The 24,135-nt window shown below is 38.6% G+C and overlaps 1 protein-coding gene across 20 annotated transcripts in view; it reads left to right on the forward strand.

The window, feature by feature from the left end:
* The window catches only part of LOC135444249 (poly(rC)-binding protein 3-like), a 497,164-nt gene that overhangs the window by 265,213 nt on the left and 207,816 nt on the right, over window positions 1-24,135 (forward strand). For 3 of the 20 annotated variants that reach the window (XM_064705618.1, XM_064705615.1, XM_064705619.1), the window contains one exon: window positions 8,518-8,572. The exons of the other annotated variants lie outside the window; for them this stretch is intronic. The gene's annotated coding sequence lies outside the window, so the exon portion shown is untranslated. The remainder of the gene's footprint in view (window positions 1-8,517; window positions 8,573-24,135) is intronic. 20 annotated transcript variants of the gene reach the window in all.

Below are 24,135 nucleotides of genomic sequence, written 5' to 3' on the forward strand. Positions count from 1 at the left end.
AGCAGAAAAAGTTACAATGGTATAGCAAGCCATTAACAATATCTTGAGTTTTAGGCTTGGCTAAGATAGACCTTAAGACTGCAGAAAAATATGCTTAGCAAGATAGTAGCACGTTTTAAGCCTAATAATGGAGTATTGTGTACTGGTAAGACAAGCAAGCTTTGTGTGAAGCAGGTGTATGTGTGCTTTAATGATTGGCTAAAACAATTTTCTGTAAGCTTTAGCAATATGCTATTGGCTAGAAAGTTTTTGAAGTGCTCTGTAACAAAGAAATCTTTGGCTGCTGCTGGCTGAGCTTTGCCATCATCCTATTGTCTCAACCATGTAATGAGGCTGATGCTGCAATTAAAGCTCAAGGAATGTACCCCAGCAGTCCCATCCCATTCATGAATGAAAGAAAAAAAATAACCCCACCAACACACCTTGGTGTTTCTGAAGTGAGTTATTGCAGCTCTTCTTTCAATTAAAATGGTGTGGGATTCTATATCAAAACCTTGTGTTGTTACTGAACAGAAGTTCTGCTTATTGGTTAGTTCAACTCAAAATACAGCTATTTGGATATAGCTTCAGATTGTCTCTTCTTTCTTTTAAATGTATGAAGAGTCACTTGAATTAACAGACCATGAGATATAATGAACCCATACCACAAGTAACATCCTATAACAGCAATGCTTCTCATGCTGTCTTTTTCTTATATTTCTCATATAGTAATAGTACGGGCTCACTCTGAGAAAATGTGAGTAGTTTGGATGAGATGGGATATTTCTGGACCATCCCATAAAGATATAAGTAATTAAGTGTAGCTAGATGTCAGGATGACAGATGCATTCACCATGTAATGACTGTGATTCCATCTTGCTGAGAGCATTGTCACTCCTGACTGTCTTCCTGAATGTAAGTATTCAAAACGCATTATTTTCTCATATTTGAGTCTACACTCGTAGCTGTTACAAGAATAAGATATTGAGGAATACAGGTTGTTATAGGCTGAAAACTGAATTAAGATTGCAGACTAGGGCTCTTATATTTCATCAGCATGTGTGTGTTTAGGTATCTTTCAAAGACGTAGCAGTCATGCATTCAGCTTGTTGCTTATTAATAAATTTCTGTACTGGTCATAAGTCCTGCCACTTTATCTTACAGGATATTCCCCTTTTCATCTCAGCTAAATTCTTACTATTTTCATTTTTTGTCTATGACGGAAAAGTTAGGGTTTCAATGCAATAACAACGTCAATGAGAGTACTTCAGAGAACAAGAATTGTGGAATTGGGTCAGTTTTACTCAAGACAGTGATTTATATGCTCCGATTGGTGCAGTGTTCATGGACCTGGGCTTGGAAAGGACAATGAAAGCTCTTTCCTAGTGCAGCCCCAGCAGCCTGGTGGGCATGACTGGATAAACATGCAACATGTCATTCGGCTGACAGGCAATTCTACCTCTAGAAGAACCCAGCAAGGACTTGCAGCTCCTCTGCTGTGATGGTCAAACACACCCATCCTCTTCTTTCAGTTCAAGCCCTGATAAGAACTTCTCAATTTCTGAACAATCCCACTACCACACCATTAATGACAGGAAGCAATTTTCCTTAAAATTTGCTTTTCTTATGGTTGCTTTTTATTCTGCTGAGTTTAGGGAAGCATTTCTACTAAGAATCACAGTAGGAGACCATAGAAGAATGACTGAGCAATGAGAAGTTTTCTGGGCCCTTTTAATCAATAAAAGGCTGAGGATACTGAATCAGGCAAGTTGTGAATTGAGGGGGCTTAAATATGTACTGGGCAACCATAAACTTAAATTTAAATTTTTGCTACCAATTTTTGTGTCATTTCATCTAAAGAAATTAATCTTCAGAATAAATCTAGTTATGAAAATTCCCTGTAGGAATTAGTTTCTCTTTTGTGTAGTCTCACAAAAAAAAAAAAAAAACAATCAACCAGCATGTTTTTTCCCTTGTTCTTTTCATTGAACATATATAGCTAACAAGTGATCTGATTACGTGATTCCTCTTTTGACTAGCTTGTGGCAATTCAATATCTATTTCAGCATTGCAATTCAGACTAGAACAAAAATCCAAACTCTTGAAAATCAATAAATAGAACATAGGGCTTCAATTTGATTCTTCAATGGTACAAGCTATGCCAAGTGCAAATTAAAACTGTGCCTTCTACTAGCTTTGCTGAGAATTTGAAATCAAATTCAAAATTACAATCATTTTCTCTTGCATTGATGCCCTGGAGGCATTTGGGATGCTCCAGCCTAGGACAAGAACCTGTCTCAAACTGTCTATCTTATTGTTTCTTTGTGATGCAATTTCTCACTCCTTTGAAATCAAAGTAGATAACTTGCCCTATCATGAACAAATACAAGAGCCACACATTTTTTTTCAAAACAACAGATTAACAGTGTTTTACTTGCAATATTTGTCTAAATTTAAAACCAAAAAAGAAAAATATAAGTCATTTACCTTATTTTTATTTCCCTGTTTCTATTTGTTTGTTTGTAATGAATGAGAATGTACATTCCATGGTTTTAAATCTTTGATTAAAAGCAAAAGGTGTTTTTGATTAGTATTTGGACCCGTTTCCAAAATCTCATATCACTGGTTGAGTAACATTGTTTGGCAATATGGGTGAAGTTTTTGAAATGGATGAAATAGAATTTGGAAGAAAACAGTTCTTGGCTGATCTTTCTTAAGAAGTGTGAATGATCACAGTCTTATAATTCTCAGTTCCAGATATAGACACATGTCTTTGGCACCACTTTTCCTAATGAAAAAGTATTGAATTCTATGCCTATTGTATTATTATTATCTAAAGCAAGAAAAACTGTTTCTGAGCTGGGGACTCCTTTGTGCTGGGAAGATGATAAGTTAATGAAAAGCGTATATAAGATGTTATTTAATCCACTGTTGGAAAGTGTTGGCAGCATGTTTTGCAATGTTTTTTAATTCATTTCAGAGTTGAGTTATTTGAAACTAAATTTTTAATTGATTTTTTAAAAAAAACAAAGCAGGTTATCACTGACAATCAGTACTGGATCATACCTGTGTCAGATCTTATTGTACATAGCAAGAATCATAACTTTAAAGAAAGACTGTACGCTTGCTGTCATTTCTCATTGCACCCGAGTTCCCTCTTGGCCTGCAGTGCCAAACATGGAAACCAAGCTTCCAATTTTCTTTTTCTGTCCTACGTACAGGAATAAAGTAGCAATTTAAATAAAATATTCTTTCTGTATGAAAATCTGGTTGTTTCAATCCACATATGAAATCAGAAATGAACAATCTGACTGAACTCCCTGTAATGTTTATGGCCACTGTCAAGGAAGTCTATAGCAGAGTTGGGGATGAGAACAACAAAATAATTAATTTTAAATCATGTTTTAAACTTTAGATTTCAGAATTATGGTAGAAGTCTCCTTATCTACTGTGCTGTCATGGTTAAAGCTTTTGCCAAATTCGGCTGTGGAATGGGGATGGTTTCTATTTGCTGTAGAAAACAATGAGTATGTGAACCTGAGAATTACACTTGCTTGCCTTGTGATATTAAAGTCTGGGTTGTGTGCACTTGCATGGCACACACCATATATATAAGACAAGAAATACGGTGTCATAGTTGCCACTGAACCAAAGGAAGTGACAACAGGTGTGAGACATGTCCCTGAGAACTGCCAAAAAATCAAAATTCACCTGGAAGAAGGGAGTGAATTTTAGAAGAGAGCATAGAGTCAGGATGTTCACCCTTCCCTAGGAAAAAGGAAGTGGCAGTGCTGTAATATGACATAAAGGCACTGAGTAGACAACCCTGCAGACCAGATGCTGACTGCTGTGGCTGTTACCAAATCTGTGTGATAGCATGGGAATCCTGGCACTGGAATGGCCACTGGCAGTTAGCTGGAAATTTCCAATAACATGCCACTGCCTCTGGCAGGTGTTGTCAGAGCACCACTGTGGTGCCTGTCTGCAAGGGTAGGGTGCTAATACAGGGATCATATCTCACTTTCAGCTGAGGAAAGAATGACAAGAACCATCTCTTTTACACCTTGGGATACAGAGCACTGAGGACTGCTGCTTTACACAGCAGGGACCAGTGATGATGTGCAGAAAGGCTGAGGACAGGCAGAGGCAAACAGATCTTTTGTCTAAAACGAGGTGCAAGGTAGTGACACTTCAATGAATCCTTGTTCATTAATCAACAGAACTGAATTTAAGACGTTTGTTTGTGACGTGAAATTAGGGATGGAAATCAAACACTTTTTGTAAACAATCTGAATTTAGTACCCGCTCTGAACTGAGCTCGGCACCAGGAGGCTGCTCTGTGATAGCTGGAGCAGCATGGAACAAGCTGTCAGTAGTCTCAAATATCACAGATCATCAGGTGCAAGAAACTCCTGAGAGTTTTTTTAATTAATTATTGCTAAAATGGTCAAGGAAAGAGTCTGGCTGGGAAAGCTTGAGGTGAGAGCATGTGAAAGTAAATATTTGGACTGCAAGCCTCACAGTGGTGAAGAGGGGAGTGCAGCAGTGTAAGTGAAACTCCAGAATGGTAGTAAAACTCCTGTAAAAAGAAATGCCTTTGAACCACAGGGTCAGCTCATTCCAGTGTTCTCATGAACTTGCAGCTGCCACAGAAGCAAAACAGGGTTGATGAATCTGTGAAATATGGATGGGGATAGCAAACAAAAGGTGACACCAGTGTAAATTCTTAATGTCTTCAGCATTTCTTGATTTCAGGGCCTAAGCCAGTCCTGCTGTGGTTTGTCTTGTGATGGTAACTGTTGAAATTGCTCAAGTCAAGGGGCTTTACTTTTATTTTACTGGTTTTTAATGCTAGGTAACTGAAATGTGAACAAGTTTTGTTAGTGAATGGACTGCTGTTTAAGGAGGTGATAAAAACCCCAGTTTTCTTCTGGTTTCTTCATGAAGGCTTTGCAGTTCTCCTCAACATAAATGTTGTGATGATAGCAGAAGATGGTGGACTATGAGGTCCAAAAAGCATATTTTCATTCCCACTGAAATATGAGACACTTTTCCTAAGAACTCTCTCCCTTGAGAAGGACCCCTGCATATGTGATAGAATTGAAATGTGTGCTGGTTTAGCCTCCCAATGCTGTTTTGATGTCATTGTAGGTAATGCCTTGTGCTTGCTTGAGGTGTCGTGCATGGGAAATTATCTATCCAAAACTGGGTCGGGATTAACAATTTAACATATCTGAAAAAGAGAGTGGCTGTGAGGTATGAACATGTGGCAAAAACTGATGCAAAACCAGTTTACTTTATATAAACTCTGCCATCAGCAATAATACTAACATAATAGTTTTTAAAGCACTCAGAGAAAATAAAGAGCTGCTTATGAGGCATATGTCAGTGTATTTTACAGTTATCCATTATTTATTGCACAGAGCAAACTTAAGACATAAGCTTGGTTATTTGCTTGTTCCAGGTCAATACAGGAATGCCTCCACATAAAATGGCTATTGTGTATTGCTTATGATAATACAACTGCATTTTACTGGTTTTTATACAAGCAGCAGAGGAAAAACAAGCCTGTTTTGCCACTGTCTTTCAAATTCTTCTTGTAAGGGCAAGTATAACTCTATGGGGAGTGGAAGGAATTGATTCATGGGAGTCTGAGGGAAACTACTAGCTTGACATCAACGTTTTTTATTATAATTAAATTTATGATATATGTTATCCCCCTCTGTCTTTAGGTACACATGTGCACATACACTTGCTTTTATAGACTCAGTAAAAAAGCAAAATGAAAGCAAAATATTTCTTTTTAGCATATAAAGAAACACTACTCCACTGAAGTCATATTCACCATAGAACTCACATGTCTGCTAGAACATGTTTTACTTATTTATATAGTTTTCATCTCGTGACCTCAAATTCTTCAAAGGATTTATCTTCACAATAGATCCTAAATATAGTGAAAAACACACATTTTCACTTTACAAGTGGGAATTAACTAGACAAAGGCTATCAGAGAAATTAGTCCTAGTCTTTTTCTAAGCCCCAGTCACTCTTCTCCTCCTACCAGTCTCTCATCAAGCTAGCAGAAAAGTAGAAAAAATCAGAAACTTGGATTTGCTTTCTACTGTGCAACACAACTGGTATTTGGGGAGGAGTGCTTTGAATCTCTAATGTTGAGTAGTTTATTGAGCAGTAACACCCTCCAGGCACCATAAAAAAGGGTACCTGAAAGATTGTCATGAAGAGCACAAGTTTTATAATGAGATTCAAATAAACCTCCAGCAACGTTACTTTTTGTTCATTACCCATATTTAAGTTCACCAGCTTCTGTGTGCTGAGTGGTGGAGATGAAGAGGTATATTACTCAATTACACTGTCCTGCACTGCTGCAGCCCAAGGGGATGAAGGAAGTTTATCCCCCTCTCTCTCCCTGGTGGAGCAGTGTGAGTTCTGCAAGGCAGGTGATTGGTGGTAAGCTCAGTCATAGAGAGAGACAGGGAACAAATGGAGCTTTCCTAGCAAGAACAAGAGCTCCAGGCATTTTATCCAGCTCTGAGAAACCTCCTCTAAGTGCATAAGCATTTTCCTAACATTAGTTCCCATTTTCATAGTTTGGCCAACTTTGGGATCATTTGCATAAGAATAAGGAGCATATTTCTGACACAAGATCTTACCCACCAATCTTCCAAATTGCAACTTACTCTTTCAGTGCATGAGGTGCTGCAATTTCTCAGGGAACAATCACCTGAATTGTCTGAAATTGCAGAACACTGGGCTCTTTAACTTCTTTCATGGAAATTTCTGAGCAGTTGTGTCTGAAATTGGGTGATGTGATCATGTACGGGAAATCCAGACTGTCAGGAAATAACAACCCCATTATTTATTTTCCCTTCTCTTCATGGCTTTGTAAGAAGAATCATCATGTAGCCGTAGCGACTGGCAAAGCCATGAGTTCTGCCAGTGATAATGTTATTGATACAGCTACCAATGTTGTTGTCTTTCTAACAAGGCACACAGGCCAAAAATTACTGGTGCTCTTCTTTCTGTGTTGTCAGGATTCAGTGTGGGGTATTTTAACTCCTAACCAAAGACCAGTCTTCATGATGTCCAACATATAACATCTGGCACACAAATTTGTTACTCACATTAGTAATAATGGTGGAAGTTGAAAGTTTTGTTTATTTTGTATGTATGTGAACAATTAATATACCCCCTCTCATGATATAGTTTGCTTCTTTGTACTGGGATGCACATGAGAGTTATTCTAGAAAAATGCAGGAAAGCAGAGTTTGTCAACTACTGCAAGTGGAAAATTTAAACGTGATTCAGCTTTTAATGAAGAGAGTAATTCTCTTTCATCTCTCTGCTAGACATGTAATTCTAGCTGGTCCTTCATTAGTACAGCTTTCATCAGTATGAAGATAAAGCTGTGTTTAAGAAATTACTTAAGATTAGAGTTCAGTATGAATTTTGTTTGCTATCTAAAAATGTGTTGCATTTTTCAAACTGGAGTTTGAATATGTCACAGAAAACGTGCTTCTTCTGATTTTTTAGTTTTTTGTGGGTTTTTTTTTTCTTTTTTCTTTTTTTTTTTTTTTTTTTTTTTTTGAGGGTAGTATTCTGGATGCCAGAGCCACTGTGAAACTCTTCAAATTGACATGATGTCTGTCACACATAGTTATGAATTAGTGACTTGGTGAAGGAAAGGTTCAGGGTAAATTGCATTAGCAGAGGTGCATGTAGCATTACATAATTCATTGCAAGCAGTGTTTTGTAAAATTAATATAAAATCTAACATACTCTTTAAAGGTTTAAAGTGAAAAGACTAATTGCATCAGATCCATTTTGTCCTGTTTTCTGCTTACTGAATTCCAGCTGACAGCCTAGGAAACCCACACCTCATTACCATATTTTGAAACATCTGTTAAGGAAAACAGATCTGCTTGCCAGAATTCATCTTCCTTTCAGAAGTGCCAAGTATGTGAACAGAACCATTATTCCTTTAGGCAAAAATAAGACCATATTCAGCTTTGCTGTCATCAGCCACATTAAGGCTTTATTTGGTTCAGAATGTATGTAATTAATTGAGGAAAGCTATTCATACAATGTCACTGTAATTACTGAAACATGAATATTTCTCCCTTGTATTTCATCTGAGAAATAATCCTTAGGTATCAGCCACATTTATTTTAATTCTACATTTTAACAGCTTGCTACCTGTTAATGTTGTAATTATGACATCAGAGCTACTGCTCTGTAAATGAGCTGCCATCAGGAACCAGATGCTGAAGCTGTGTTTTACATGAAGGGAGATGGTGTCCTTCAGTATATGGTTCTGGACCAGTGGCTGAGATACCTTCTGTACACTGTAACTACCTGTCTCTCAAAATACCCCTTGCAAGAACAGTATCTCTCTTAACTGTAGTCATTAAAGATTCCAGTAAGTCTTGTAAAAGGTACTTATTTAAGACCTGTTTCACAAAACCAGTGAAATGTTAGCCTTTTATATTTGCATACTTTTTTCTTTTTTTTTTCCTCTAGCTTTGCTTATTCCAAGTCTCTGTGGCCTTAAAGGGATTCAGTTATTGACATGTAGGTAAGTAGAAGATGATAAGATTGTGGAGGACATCAGTTTTCTCCTTATTTCCTAGAGTAGACAGCTGTGTAAGCACATCATGCCTATGTACTGCTTTCCATTTCATCCTTTGGCTTCAGTTTCCTAATTAGAACAGTTTGCTCTGAATGAAAATGAGAAGCAAAAGAATTAAATGCAACTTTCTCCTTATCTCTTAATGAAGCGGTGGCAAGTGTTAACAGGGCAGAGAGCCACTATTCCATAACTGGCCAGCTCTCCTGGACTCAAACACCTGCTTTATGGAGTCCCAGGACAGAGGGCACAGTTTGGTGCTGTGGATGTGTTGTAGGGTTGTGCTGGGTAGCAGGGTGATTGGTGCTCTGAACTCATCTAAGTACAATTGATCACAACACCATGTGGTCTGTTAGATTCAGGGAGGGATCCAGCTGAAATTAAAGAACAGAGTGGCCTCACTTTTCAACGGGATCAGTCATTGTTCAGGTTCAGCACACTGCTGGTGCTGTTATGGGGAGGAGGAGGGCAAGGCATTAGCACCTGAATGTTTACTTTGGTGGGAAAAGCTTCATGGTACACAAAGGTTAGTTTTCAGATGTTCTTTCTACTTTCCCCTTTGTGTGTATTTACACTGTTGTAATGCTTTTCTCTTTGCTGTTTCCCTTTACACTTTCATCTTGTTCCTCCACTTCTTGATCAGTCCTTGTAGAGATGTACATCTCTAGTCTGAATTTATCCCATTAGCTCTGCATGTATCTCTAGTCCCTGCTAGAACTAGGGTACCTTTCTTTATACTGCATGTTAAATTCAAGCCCAGACACATGGATTACTAGCCCTCTCCTAACCTTTTCCCACCTGCTTAAAACCAGGCAACACCTGCTCTGGAGCCCTCAGACAGGGTCAACTCAGTGAGACAAGTCAAACCCTTACTTTGTAATGGGAGTGTATTTGAAGGTGTGAGCAGAAATAAGCCTTGAGCTGATCTAACAACTTCCCACAGCCACTGAGAAAGGATGTGATTGTACCTCTTCCCATCATCTTCCCTGGCTGTCCTGGTAACACAGTTCTTTCTGTTCTGCACCTTGGGCCAGCTCTAGTGCCTGGTCACTCTCTCCTGGAAATGCTTTGTTTCTCTGACCTGTCAGGAAATTCACTCAGCAAAGGGAAGGTAGACAGGCAGAGTCCAAGGAAAGGAGAGGAGTCTTGGGACTGGCTGTGGAATAGCAGATGAAAGCAGGGGAGGAGAGATAGGAAGCAAAACCTTACAATTTTGACAGCAGTGAGGTCTGAACGTCCTTGTTTCCAGACTGACCTCACTTCTGGGGTCGCATCTGACAAATTATCAGCTGAGTGCTGAAGCAGTCTAGTGCACAACTGTGCTACATACATTGGTGCTGTCTCTTAGACCACAGCCAAGCCCAATCTACATTGTAGCTGCGCAGATATTGGTGAGATGTTTTTCTATTGCTCTTAGGAAAACTAATGACACTCAGAGTCATCACTAATCCTTGAAAAGGCCAGCACAGTGTAACACAGAAGTCCCCTGCCCAACCTTTTCATGTTCTCAATGAAGTAGTTACACTGCTCTTTCCTTTCCTTCCCACTTTTCCTACTGCTGGCTGAGTAATTGCTGCCTCTCTTAACTCAGCCAGTGGTCTCTCAGGTGAAGCACTAAAGCAGGTAGTAGTCACAAGATAGTTTTTATCACTCACTCACTCTGATGAGTGCTGCTCATCAGTCACCTGTAAATTATGTTCAAACACCCAGTGCGTGTGCATCTGTGTGTGTTTGTCTAACTTTGCCTCTGTTGTTTGGATCCAAAGGACCTGATACAATCAGCAGAGTTTAAGAGAAGGTATCCATACCTGCAGATCAGGTGGGCCAAGGTCAAGGCTCCTGGCCTGAATTTAAAGTGCCGTGTAATCACATCCACCAACCTGTTTTTCAAAGCTCTGTGTTTGGATTTACAAGTCTTTGATCTCCGTAACAAATCCAGGGAGAGGCTGCTAATCTCAGATATGCTCTGTGTGTGCAAACCAAGCATTCTGAGTGGTTTAGCAACATATTGTCATGCCATGACTTTATGCTTTGGTTTACAGTTGTAAAAAAATGTTTCCTTCCTTTGTGATCCTCTTCTGTAGACTTTCCTGCTATGATACCTGTAATGAGCTGCTGCTCCTGTGACATCCAGAGCCACAGGAGAGACACTCCAGTGCATTGTATCAGATTGGTTTCCCTCACTTTTCTGGGTTTGGAACTTGCTTTGAAATATTATTACTATCTCTATTTCACTAACAGATGTGAACTGAATCATCTCTGGTAGCATCTTCAACATTCAAATATCAAAAGCAGCCAAGATGGGGCAACATTCATGCATCTTTCTTTCTTCTGTATTAGTGGTGGCCAATGTTACTTGTAACTCTGAGCTTATAGTAAAGATAGGTGACTTTTTTACTTTTGTTCAAAAGGTACAAAACACATTGTTTGTTTCAGAGAAATGTACCTCAACAAGATGAATGAAAAAAAGGGAGATAAGGAGAGAACGTGCCACAGGCAAGGGACTTGGAATTAGATCCTTTCCAATCCAGAAAATTCTCTGATTTTTTCATACTTACCACTGCTCAGATATGGGATGTAGGGAGATGAAATGAGATGGCAACTTCCAGATGAGCATTTACCTTGTAAGAAAAGGTGGTTAAAAGGAGCTGGTTTGCTTACTTATCTGATTATAAGAAAAATAAGACATGCTGTTTTGGCCATGGAGCTGGAATCAGAAAAACATGACTCACCAAGACCCATGTTTTTCCAAATCTTTTTTCCAATGGCAGTCAATTCTTCATCTCTCTGTGCCTGTGGGAACAATTATTCTTCATTTGTCTGCCTTTTTGTGTTGAAAATTCTTCCTTTAGTGACAGCTATCTGTTACTTTTGCAATTTACTCTAAAATGGGACTCCTACTTCAAGAGGGACTCATTAGTGAGACTTCTTTTTAAATACAAGATAGGATTAATAAAATCAGTGTTATGGATATGTGAAGGCTGGTGGAATTTCAATAGCTTGATCTCAGCCGTATCAAAAACATAGATAATCTAAATGTTCAAGCTCATAACTGAAAAAATGAAGCAATCACTTCCCTGTGTCAATGTAATCCCGGCATCTGGGAGTGTCAGAATTTGTTATTCATGCCTTTTGCGCATTTTTATGTTTTTTGGGGAAAAAATCCTGCTCATTATCTCTTCCTTTGCATCACAGTCTCACCTTTGAGAACTTTCTCTGCCTTCCTGTGCATCTATGAGGAACATATTGCATGGGGGGCATACATGGCTGACAAGTTTAGCACGTACTATTGACCAGGAATAAGATAAAAACAGGCTTAGATGCAGCAGTCCAACCTACCTTGGATCTATTCCTTGCACCTACAGGTAAGGTGGCAAATTTTGCCCAAGATGATTTCCATCGCTATCATGGCTCCCATTTGATATTTGAGGCTGAACTTCCTGAGAAATTCTCTTTTACTCCTTCCTTCTTACTTGGATGCCTGGAAAAAGTTTAGCAGTAAAATGTTGTTAGTCCTTTTACTTTGTCCCCCATTTCACATTCATGTTACCTTTTTCTCCCCTCTTCTTGCTTCTCTCTCTAAAGGTTGAGAGTATCTAAAGTAATTTATGCTCCTGCATTTTGAATTTTTCTGAACTGTTTAATGAGATTGCCAAATGCTTTTGTGACTGAAAGAAACTACAGAGAACCCAAGGGTGTAATATAAAACACTCCAAGTGACTTGAAACCAGAAAAGAGTTGGGTTCAATTTACTATCAAGATTTGACCTTTCTGTAATTTTACAGGACTGTGAAGGTCTACTGGGACAGAAACATTTTCAAAAAATAAATTCTGTTAGTAATCCAGCCAGCACACTAGGGTGCAAGTCCATTCCTGAGTATACTGCAGCTCAAACAATAATAACAACCTGTGTTTGTATGTGTCTAACCTGCAGGTTATCTGCTTGAAAAGCAGAATGTCACCCAGCAGCAGAGTGGGTTGTATATGTGTGTGAGTAAAAAAAGGAAGAAAAATTTTCCTTGGAGTCCCTCCATTGTCTGTCCCCTCTCCCCCACCTTCACCTTCCTTACCTTTGTATTTTTGTTATCCCAGGGTGCAAAGTGTATTTTAAGGAGTGGTGCTTTTAGAGATGTGTGTGATTATCTGAGCACAGGAGGTTTACATATGAAAATACAATACTACTGATGATATTGTCTGAGTTTGTTTTAATCTGGTGCAATGAACTATTAAATTCACTTTAAGAAAAAAATATATCATCCCTCTCTCGATTGGACTGAAAGCAAGAGGGGTTGAATTCTTAGCTGTGGCAAAGGAGAATTGCTCTGAGCAAATTTTCATTACCTGCTTAATTAGTAATACTTTTGAAATCATATTTTAACAGCTAGCATTTGTCTGCCCTGTGCAATAAAAGTCACATGATTGTGCAGTACTACAGGACACCCTGTGGTAAACTACATCAGTGAACAAACCATAGCTATGTCCCTACTTTTCTTCCTGTGGAAGTGAAAGGGAGTTTCTCACTGTCTCTCTCACCCTGTGGAGCCACAAGGAGTGGGCTTCTCTATAGTGGAGCAAAGCAGTGAGCCAGATTACTTTATCTGGGTATAAGATTTGGCTTCAAATCAAAATATGTACAGTTTCTGCCAACATGTTGAGTGTTGAGTTAGTGCAAGATCCCAGTGGCCTGTGGTAAAAGAAAACCTTGCCACTATTCTTTTGGGATTAATTCCTTGGTAAGGAGAGCAGAGAAGTATTAAGATTTTTATCTAATCTCTGCAAAATGTTATTGCCTAAGGGATCTTCAGAGTGTCTCACACCTTGTCTAAACTCCATGAACTCTCTAAATTTAGGTGCTTAAACTTTTTTGGGTTGGAGATCGTTAAAGTTCAGCTGTATGTACTGTGAGAGCAAACAATATAAACGTGTTGTAAAACCCTTTATTCCTCCTCTGGGGAAGTTTTCAGAGACTTTAGGCTTCAGAGGGATGGTCTGAGCTGGATTAAGCTGCAGCAGTAAGGACATTACTGCTTCCAGGTGTCCACAGCCTGAGCCGAGAGAGATCGGCAGGTGCGTGGTGGAGTGGCAGAAGGGAATTCTGTTCTCCTCAGCATCCTGCTGAGGACTGGTCAAATGCTGCAGCTAAATCCAAAAGACTGAGTGTAGTTTAAACTAATTCACTGAACTTGTGAACTCCAGCATCCAGAGAGCCATTGCCTTTTTTTTCATGCTGTTTCTGCTGTCCTTGCTGTGAAGACAGTAATTGCTAAGAGGGTGGATGTCCAAGAACGTAATATCTTAAACCTCAGCACTTTAATCCCACAGAATAAGTCTGTGGGAACACTGCAGGAGATCATATTCTCTGTTTGGAAACATTGGTCAATTTGTTTCTTTTGCTTATAAGATCATGACTAAACATTTATATCCTTTGGGATATGTTTGTTTTTATTTTAATTTTCACACTGGATATATAACTTAGTGTGCAACTCTATGATTGCTTTCTCTTAAAACACATTCAGTATGTTTCCTGTGAATACAAATATACAATGCAGAAAATAAGTGCCATAGCAGACAACAAAACCTATCTATCATAATTTATTCACTCAGCAAAGCTATAAAAAATTTTAGTACATAATATATTAAAGCTATTCCTTTTGCTCCACCATTTGTTTTAACTGAGTTATATCGGGGTAAATGTGAACCAATAAATCTGTGTAATAGATCCTCACCTGCTACAATGCAACGCAATCCAAAAATTATTCAGATGTGTTTCAGTTGATGATTCTGGGCTTTGCTGTCTCCTACTGTGATTCTTTCAGAACTGTCTGATCACGCTTTATTTAGTTTCATGAAGCCAAATGACAACTAGTTTTATGTTACTGCTTCCATTGTTATAGATCTTTTTATGGCTACTGGCTTACATGTCAATGCAAGATTAAATAAACCATTAAACTACAGGGACATCTATACCAAAGATTACACCAGAGGAGCTAAACCTTGAACTAAGGCATCCTTCTCCATTTGAATGCATTTCAGCTGTGATCAGACTCAGAGAGAGCTGTGTAGCACAGCTGTTATCCAAAGAAACCTTATTTCAGCACTGTGTGCGCTCCTGGAATATCCCACGTATATGCCACCAGGATGGGGTTAGTACAGATGGCAAGAGTTTAGAGAGAAGGATTGAGGGGTATTCAAGAATTAACATAACAGGCACTGTAGAAGAGCTTGTGATGCTACTTTGTATTGTTTCTGTTCTGTGGAAAAATCAGAAGGGGGATTTATGCCAATGTGTTTGCAAATCCTGGCAGCAGTACATCCCATTCTTTCAGAGCCATCTAGACACCAGCCGTGTGCATCCAAGATGTTGTGATTGTTTTTCCTTCCCTGCTTGCTTGGAAGCAGAGATCCCTAATTTTATCTTCACTTCATGCAGGAATTCAAGATTATCTTCCATTTTCTCCATGACGAAAATGGGGACATTCTGAAATGAATATTTTGCCAGTATTCATGATCCTTTCAGACACCAATCTTGGCATGCACCTTTGGTCTGTATTCTTGCCTAGGATAACAGACACTTTATGAAGCTGTAGAGGCTTGTGGCAATGAAATAAAAGAAGTAAAGAATCAAAACCAAAGCACTACTCTTTTCAAAAGACAAAATTTTCAAGTGGGAAATTCTTCCTTTCATATATCTTCTAGTGTTTGTTGGGAATACATGAATGGCTGATAGTCTATCAGGTACCAGCTGAAATATCTAGTTCCATTTTTGTAGGCACCCACCAGTTGGTATACTAAAGCTTATCTTATTATAGTTTTGTTACTCTGTGCATGACACTTAGCTTAATAAGGTAGGAGGGTGCATTTTTCTTCACAGAGTATTTTATTCAGAGACAAAGCCTCTGTGAGTTGTGGGTCTCCCTACTCAACTTTTGTGAGGGCTGAATGTGAATAAACTTAATCTGAACTGCCTGATCTAATAGAGAGCACAGTGCTAACACCTCTATGTGAACTCAAAGCCAATACAAAGATCCCTCTGACTTGATAGTTCCTGATGTTACTTTACCTCTTGGACCTCAGGACCTGTAAGGCAATCCTTTTGAGTACACGAAATTATAATGGGTTATCAAATCAAAGCCCAGATAGTCGGAAAAGGAGAAGTCAAACTAAAGCTGACATACTGCAGCCTCCAAACTATATTGTAAGCTATAACCTTACTGTAGATAATAAAACCATACTAGGAATAAATGAGGCCCATTACTTCCTTTTTTCTCCATTGTCAATATGAAATTCTGATGATAGTCACTTTATTGCTCTGCATGAAGCTGCATATATTATTTAACCAGTATGAAAGATTTCCATCTATTCACCTACGTGGGCAGCTTTCATGCGATAAAGTTTTATTCTGGCAGGGGACTACTGCCAAGCTTTACTTTGGTTAAGTACATTAAAAGAAATTCTATCATCCATGTGAGTCTGCATTGTAAAATTCTGGTTTGCTCCCTGGATATTATTTTCACTAAGGTTATCAATGCGAGAAACCTTTTCAGTAATCTTTAGCACATGTTTGCTATGTAAATCAAATTATAAGTAGCAGATAAAACCTTGCTATGGCTTCTGAAACTGCAGGTGTAAAATGTATTTGAATTCAACACTAAGTCTAACTTAGAGAATGAAGAGCTTTGCTCTCTTGCAAAATTCTGACTATACAGCTGTTAAATCTGCAGTTCCTGCCACATTCTGTTTTGGTGACCTTGTCACACCTACTTCAGGTGTGATCTTCTCTCCCGTATGAATCAGTAGCATATGATTTTTAGTCTTTATTACAGTAAAATAACACTGAGGCACTACCACAGTGAAAATGAAAAGCAGGAAGCAGCATTTCAGGAAACAAAGTTTACACTGCTTTCTTATGAGTTTCTAGGAGGCAGAACTGTTCATCCTTTTAAAATCCTACTCTACACCCTGGAAGAGGCTGACAATGGCACAGAATGGCTCATTTTGAGCTTGGGATTGAGACTTGCCTTGACTGCAGTGGCATAGTTTTTGGTACTTTTGATCAGATAGCTTTCTGAAAAATTGAGGAGTTCAAAGGCACCCATTCCATTCTTTCTTGTCATGATAGCTGCTTTGGGAATCATGGTGGCATGGCTCAATGCTTCTCAGATCTGCTAGATCTACAAATAGAATAGATTTGATACATCACAAGTCCTTTTGCACTCTTTCCATCGCTGTCTTCCAGAACTACTCTAGGTTCAGAGATCTGATACATCTTTTCACTATGGTCCAGTTATCACCAAGACTCTTTGCATTCTTTGAGAGAGGCTGTGCTTACCTCCATCAGAATTTGATTCCACTCAGCCTCAACCATGTTGCATCTGCTTTTCCATCACTTTTCCTCAGATCACTCACACAGCTTCACAGCTGCTTCTTCTCTACATTGTCTTCAGCCCCTTTCTTCACCACCTCTTTTCTTAGTTTGTCTTCCCATCTTTGGTTTCTTCTCTTGCCATCACTGTTGTCTTCTGTTCCTGCAGCTGCCCACCCGCCCTAGAATGTGCCTCTGGGCTTATCTTTGCTTTTTATCTTTATCTTATCTCTATAGAGCAGCTGCTCTAACAGTGCCTGCTGCTTCTCAGTGCTGAGCCCTAATGGGTTGGGTCTCTGAACTTCTGGTAACACATTATTTTCAGACACTCACTCTGCAGGTCCTTGTTTTCCCACATGTGATTAAGGGTCAAGCTTTACTCTTTAAATGCTTGCCAAGAAGTAAGAAGAGCAGTGGTGAGTCAGAAGCTCTATAAAGCCAGCTGCATAATAAAGTTTAAGTGTTCAGTGGATTAGAACAATGGGAACAGTCATAAAGCCTTCAGTGCCAAAATGGTCTTTTTGTTTATAAACACCTGCACAGTGGGATTTCCCATTGCATGACTGTAGTGCTTTGGCTCTTTTTCATTAAAAGATAATAATTTTTGAAAATAGCACAAGCACTCAGGTTGAAGACTGAGAGAGTCCCTGGGGAAATTGCATTTAGATAAGGAATCCCAGCTAGGTAACACACGCTCATATTGGTTTTCTTTTTCCTGTTTGGCATTCTCTTTCGGACTTAATGGGGATGAAATAAGAGAAGAGGGTAAATTTTAGGGAGTTATTGTTTTATTTCTGAAATAGATGCTTATCTCTTGCTCTAGACTGTTTAGAGACCTGGATTATGTCAATCCATGACAGTGGACAATAAATCAAGGCATGGCAGATTCTCTAATTTTTCTACAAACGTTGGCTGCACAGCATAACATTAATTTCTGTACATATCCCTGTGCTTTTTTAAATAGAATGAGCAATGGCAAAAAATGCTTCAAGAATGTGCTACACTTCAGATCATATTGATGGCTTAAGCACTTTGAACAGTGGTGAGGTTACACTCACAGCACTCCATTTTTGGTTATTTCCCTATACTTTTCTAAAACAGGCATTAAAGCTCTTTTAAAGAGCATAATAGGCATGCCAAAAGGAGGGTTTGGCATTTTCAAGGAGCTCCTAATTTTACTGAGAAAGTAGAAAAAGTAGAAAGAAAGCACTTCAAAATAAAAAAGCACATTTTAAAAGCTTCAAATTTTATGCAAATCTATTTATTATCAGTATCAGGAAGAGATAAAACATTCAAAGGCAACATACAGTTGTGACTGCCTTTCCAAACTTCAGGCATGCACTTAGTAAATCTCCTTGAGAACCATGCATAGGATTTTTCTAGGGTCTGAATGAAGAATTTTGTAAGGGGCTATTGCAGACAGTGAAGAAGCAAGAAGTAAAAATATAAGTATGTTGAAATTCCTTAGATCACTCTCTGAATTTTTCCTAATTTACTTCTGCTGCAGGTTTTCAGCAGCAGAAGTTCTCTTTTACTGGTTCTCTTTTACTGGTATGTTTTTATGTGTAATACTGGCAAGCAGCTATAGATCGAAATCAATAACTATGTGAATGCTGAGGAAGGAGCTGAAGGCTGGAGCTGTTACAGAGATGAGGAAATGTCCTTTACAAGTACAAGGGAGGCAAGATGAGACAGAGGAAAGTAAGCATCATTCATCTGATCAACAAAATACAAACAAACTTGAAGAAAAACTCTTCTTTCCAGGCTGAAAACAGACATAACAGCACCAAGTGCAGATTAGGAGCAATTTATGTTGATTTAAATTAATTCTACTGTTTATTAAGATCATTTAAAAGACAAAAATGACTGGTGCCTGTACAGCAAAATGATACTATGACAGTGATTATTCTTTCTGGAAGGGACAGGAAGACAAGTGTTTTTCACTTGCAGAACAAAATCTGGATAGAGAGAAATCGGAAAGCAAAACATGCTCCTTATGGAGGCACACTCATTCCCAGTTATTTTGCTCTTAGATCTATTTCCTGTATCTTCCTAGAGGGTCAGAACTAGGCCAGAACTGGAGCTCTATGGCAGTGGTGTGGTATGATATTGCTGTCCCCTGTCGATTGTGAATTCATTCTGATGTGTAGAGATAGTTTATTTTTGCACACATTTTCTTTGAAGGCAACTTAGAGAATAATAAGCACTTTATCTTTGGGAACACTGATATAAGGTGAATGAGAGGACTAAGTCCTTCCCATCTCCATATTCTATGAAGTATTTACAGTGATCAATTTATGTAACTTAAAACACCTTAAATTCACATAGAATCTCATTCCAAAGCTCTACTCAGTACAGTTTAAGCCACATAAAATCAATCACAAACTGCTTTACCTCTTTCAGTGCCAATTCCATGAAGGGACATCAAATTTTTCACTGATTTTTTTCATAGTTTTCCTTGTTCTCCCATGGAGAAGGTCTTGCTATTTTATTTGTGAACAGTTGTGTGAATATATAATTTTAAAAATAATTCCTATATTTAAAAGACTATTAAATCAAATTAAAATATGCACAGTCAGAGAGAGCATTGAATCCTTTTCACACTGGCTGCAAGCTATCTGCACCTGTAAGGCATGTCTGCTTCACAGACCCAAGCATCTGCTGGAGTTTCCAGCAGGCCCTCCAGTCTTTGCCCTGGTGTAAACCAGCCTGCAGTCAGAGTAAGGAGGCAAAAGCACATGCAAACATCTGTTCTAAATTTGTTTGACCTTGACCCACAAACTAGTCATGACTAATAGAAAGAAAATCATCTTTACCATTGAGTGTATATTGCAAGTAAACAGTTTTGCAGAACACACATGTTTAGCAATCTTGTCTCACATCATCCTGGATTAGCACAGGGTTTTGCCTCTTTGGAAGGCCACTCAGAAAAAGCCCATAACTTTCTGACCATGGTTTTGTGGGAGAGGCAGCTACACATGGAAGTGATATATTTTCATTTGCTGAAGATTGGTGATTGCATTTAAACTTCCCTGGCACTGTAACTCCTCAGCTTTCCTGAAAAGTGCGATGGAGGAAAGAGAAAAATGAGATGGAGGAAAGAGAATTTTGCCCTGTAGCACAAGCATGGTTTGGTGAGAGGGGATATGTCTACATTAACCTTTTAGTTTGAATTAGAAGGACATTTTTCAGTGCAAACACTCCCAACTATTCCCACACTATCCCTACACAACTATCTCTGTTCTTTGGTTTGTGGTGCAGAGCTGTCTCAAAATATGTGAGATGCTTTCTTTTAGAAGGAAACAAAGTTGTAAGAATTTCTCCAGAGGCGTCTGTAGTATGTTCCAGCTGAAAACAAGTATTCAGCTAGTGGAATCAGATCAGGGATACTCTGCAGTGAAAAGCTGCAAATTGGGAAAATTGCAGATGTGGGATCTCCAGTAACAAGTGTTTTGCTCCAGAGAGCAGCTTTTGCTGGTGTGCACAACAGGTTAAGGTGGGTCAGCCCTTGTGATCTCAGGTGTGCAGCATGTACATGTGGGCAGAGATTCCCCCAATTTCTACTGAGTATTAGAAAATTATTAACTCCCACATATGCTGGGATAAAGGACATGTAGACATATATTGACATTAAAAGCTGCCTATAGGCTAAGGAAGAGCAAGGAAGACTTACAGTATGGTTTGTTTGAAGTGCACTTTTAAAAAACAAATATGTGCTGCAGGGAGCTACCTGTCCTGGTTTGACATAAATGAGTCATTCCAAGCACTGGAGGCGTCGGAAGACACCTAATCCTAGAGAGTCAGTTCAGCAAAATTAAGACCTAGTTATTAAGTGTAATCACCAATGTTTATAGAGCAGATTACTGCTTTTGGGTGCTGCTGATGTAGATATCTGATATACCACCATTGACGTACCAAGTGAGAACTTGATTTTTCAAGGTTCATTATGTAATTAGTTCATTTTTTTGCTAGGTGTTTCTTACTATAATGTCTTCATATCATCTGCAAAATCTTTAACATAATTTTCACAGATAAATTATTGGTGCAGAAATTCTGCCATGCTAATTAAATGTGAGAAATGTACTCATTGCATTTGTGAATATGCATATTATTTCATACAAGTTTGCTAGCAAATGTATTAAAGGAATTTCTGTAACTAAGTATGTAATTTCTGTAAGTAATTATGTTTTGGAAAATTTACAGTTGTTTTTACTATGTTCTTATGCTTCTTTTTCTGTAAATGTGGGGATGCATTACACATGTGAGGAAAAAGTTATTTATTCATATGAGGGTGAATGCCTCTACTCCCTCAAGCCTCCAGACAGAAGGTAGTTCACCAAAATCAAGATTAATTACTCATGGACTTCATATTCTGGCTCTTCTTTGGTCTGTGCCTGTTTCTTTCTGTGCTTTATTTGGGGAGGGGAAAGGGTGTGGCACAAGGGCAGAAGGGTGGCCTGGTATGAAGTGGACTCTGACAAATCCTCTTGGGCTTGACCTCCAAGTTGACTGTAATCATGTAGCTCATTTACTCTGAGTTAATAGAGTCTGTGTTTAACGTTTATTGTGTTTGATTAATGAAGGTTTTGCTGTTCCTTTGCTGAAGGAAAGGACAGATGTGTTTGCAGTCCACTGCTTCCACTTAAACAAACACAAAATCAGGTTTCAAATCCTATTCAAGGGTATACTTCATCATGGGGACAATACACAGCCTTCAGTCTGAAATCAGCTGTCAGAAGCAAAAAGTACTATGTGGTTTTTTTAATCATAGGTGAGAGAGTAGCTGTCTTTGAGCATCTAGCTGTCCATACCACTGAACACCACCCAGTATTCAGGGACAGTGGAAGAAACACCAGGCCTGGAAATCCAAGGCTGATTTGGCTTTTGTATTCCTCATGTCCCACATTCCCTGCTTCAGGCTCCCTTTCAGATGCCCAGTGCCCACAGCAGAGTCTGTCTAATCTGAATGATAACTATCATGTCATGTTCAGCTTGATGTACAGTACTAACTCTCAGAAACCCCAAGTCATTTAGAGAAAATCAAGCCCTGTATACCAAATATGCAAAAGTTTTAGTCCACTACTCTCTTAATCTACTTTATTTACTCTGTTCAATTAGGAACAGTAGAGATCTCAGTCATTGTCTGTACATCTGTCCATTTGCCATAAGGACAGCAGTGATTCTTTGACACTCAGTCTTGTTTGCCCATTCAGAGCAAAATCAGAGAATAGCGTGGTTGCTCACTTAAGATTGACTTAAAAGTAAGAAACTTGGTTTGAAGCAATAAGATGTGGGTTTGTTTAGGGAAGAATAACAGGGTGATGGATCATTTTAGTAAACATGAAGCACATCTCAAAAGCAAAATATCTTTGTTATCAGATATGTCCCATGTGTAGAAGCTGAGTAGTGTAATGTAGAAGCTTTGTACAGTAATGAAATAAAATGTGGTGTGATTTGTGTTGCTTATAGGCAGATGTCCCTATTGGCCGCACTTGAAAATCTTACAGCAATGCTCTCTCACATTTGTTGCTCCTCTAGCAGTACAGACACTGTCACTAAAATAGCATCCTCAACATATTTGTTTAATTTGCTACCTCTAGAGCAAGCTGCTTAAGCTGAAGAAGTTCTGATTTGATTTACAAGGACATAGGCAGTATCCACAATAGTGATGCTGCTGTGACTCTTCTTGCTGATGGTGATGGTCTGCTGATAACAGAACATTTTGATGTAAATATTTTTTAGGACTCTAAGACGTTCTGTGCTATAAACTGGAAATGACAATTACCTGGCATTTTTTGGGTATTATTACTAATGAAAAATGGCAGAAGAGTGACTTCATGCAGGTTTGTGCTGGGTGGTATGACTTAGTCTCTCTGCAGAGATTGCCTACCAGTTTGTTCAGCCAAGGCAGTGAAAAAATGTTCATTCCTTATGTATGCCTGGAGAAGGGGCAGCTTATCCATGTCCAGAATTTCCAGGTCAACAGATTGACCTGGAAGTTCCAGAGAAATGAAGTTACTTAAACAGTTCTTATCAGTAGCAGCTTTTCTCACAGATTTTGACTGATAGCAGTTCCTCCTTCGTCTTATCTCAACAGAGTATTACTCATGCAGTCGTGTGAGGCTAATGGGGCCTGCACCTTCCTCCACCGAGCCAAATCTATCACTGGCTTCCTGTTGTTGAAAGGAAAAACAAGCTTTCAATGCTTTATCCAAGATGGCATTTTTCTCCTGAAAAGAAGATTGTGTAAAAGATTTTCCTAGAAAAAAATAGTATGACCTACATTCTAGATGTGGCCAAGGGCTTTCACTTCACTTTAAGGTAAATGTGCTTAAACAATCCTAAATCTATTTCAGTACAGTAGGGAACATGTTATAGACACACAACCTTAGTGCCTCAACAGATTGTTCTGGGTATATATAAGTGCCAGTTCAGGTTTGCACTAAACTTCTCAAATCATTTCAACAGCTGCTAAAGCATGGTAATGGATTTATTTAGGAAAAGGAGCATATTTTCCCTTTATATGTTCTTACAAGAATCCTTATCATAGGGGAATCAGGTAGGGAACTTTCTGATGACATCTTTATTCTAGAAAAACAGCTGACAGTAACTAACATATCTAAAAAATAGCCTTGGTGTATTACTGCACTACATATCAAAAGTCATTCACCAGCAGAAGAATCAGCAAAAAAATGCAAAACAATTTATGCAGCTTTATTTTCATATTTTGACTTGAATTTGCCAAGTCAAAATCTTTACAGGAAATCCATAAAAAGCATAAACCACCATATGTAATAAACCTAATACATGGCATTCCTGCTTTAGGCTACTTCTCCAGTGATAGTTTCATGGGATTCATTGAATTGTAATGGCTTCTTTATTTTGTTCTGCTTTTTCTAATTTCTAATGATGAACCCCAGCAGAAACTGAGGTGTAGAGAGACAGATAGTGTATGATGTAATATGCTAATGAATCTGGTAAACTGCTTTGTGTGCTAAATATGGTTAGACCTGGACAGAAATGATTAGCAAACGTTCTGCTTTCAGGATTCCTGCCAATTTTCAATATGCATGACAGCTGAGAACTGCCTGTTCTTGAACATGAATGCTGCTGCAGTTGTTGTTTCCTGTTTCTGGCAGGAATATCATGT

Source organism: Zonotrichia leucophrys, chromosome 2 (genome assembly GCF_028769735.1).
Source record: "Zonotrichia leucophrys gambelii isolate GWCS_2022_RI chromosome 2, RI_Zleu_2.0, whole genome shotgun sequence".
Taxonomy (NCBI): domain Eukaryota; kingdom Metazoa; phylum Chordata; class Aves; order Passeriformes; family Passerellidae; genus Zonotrichia; species Zonotrichia leucophrys.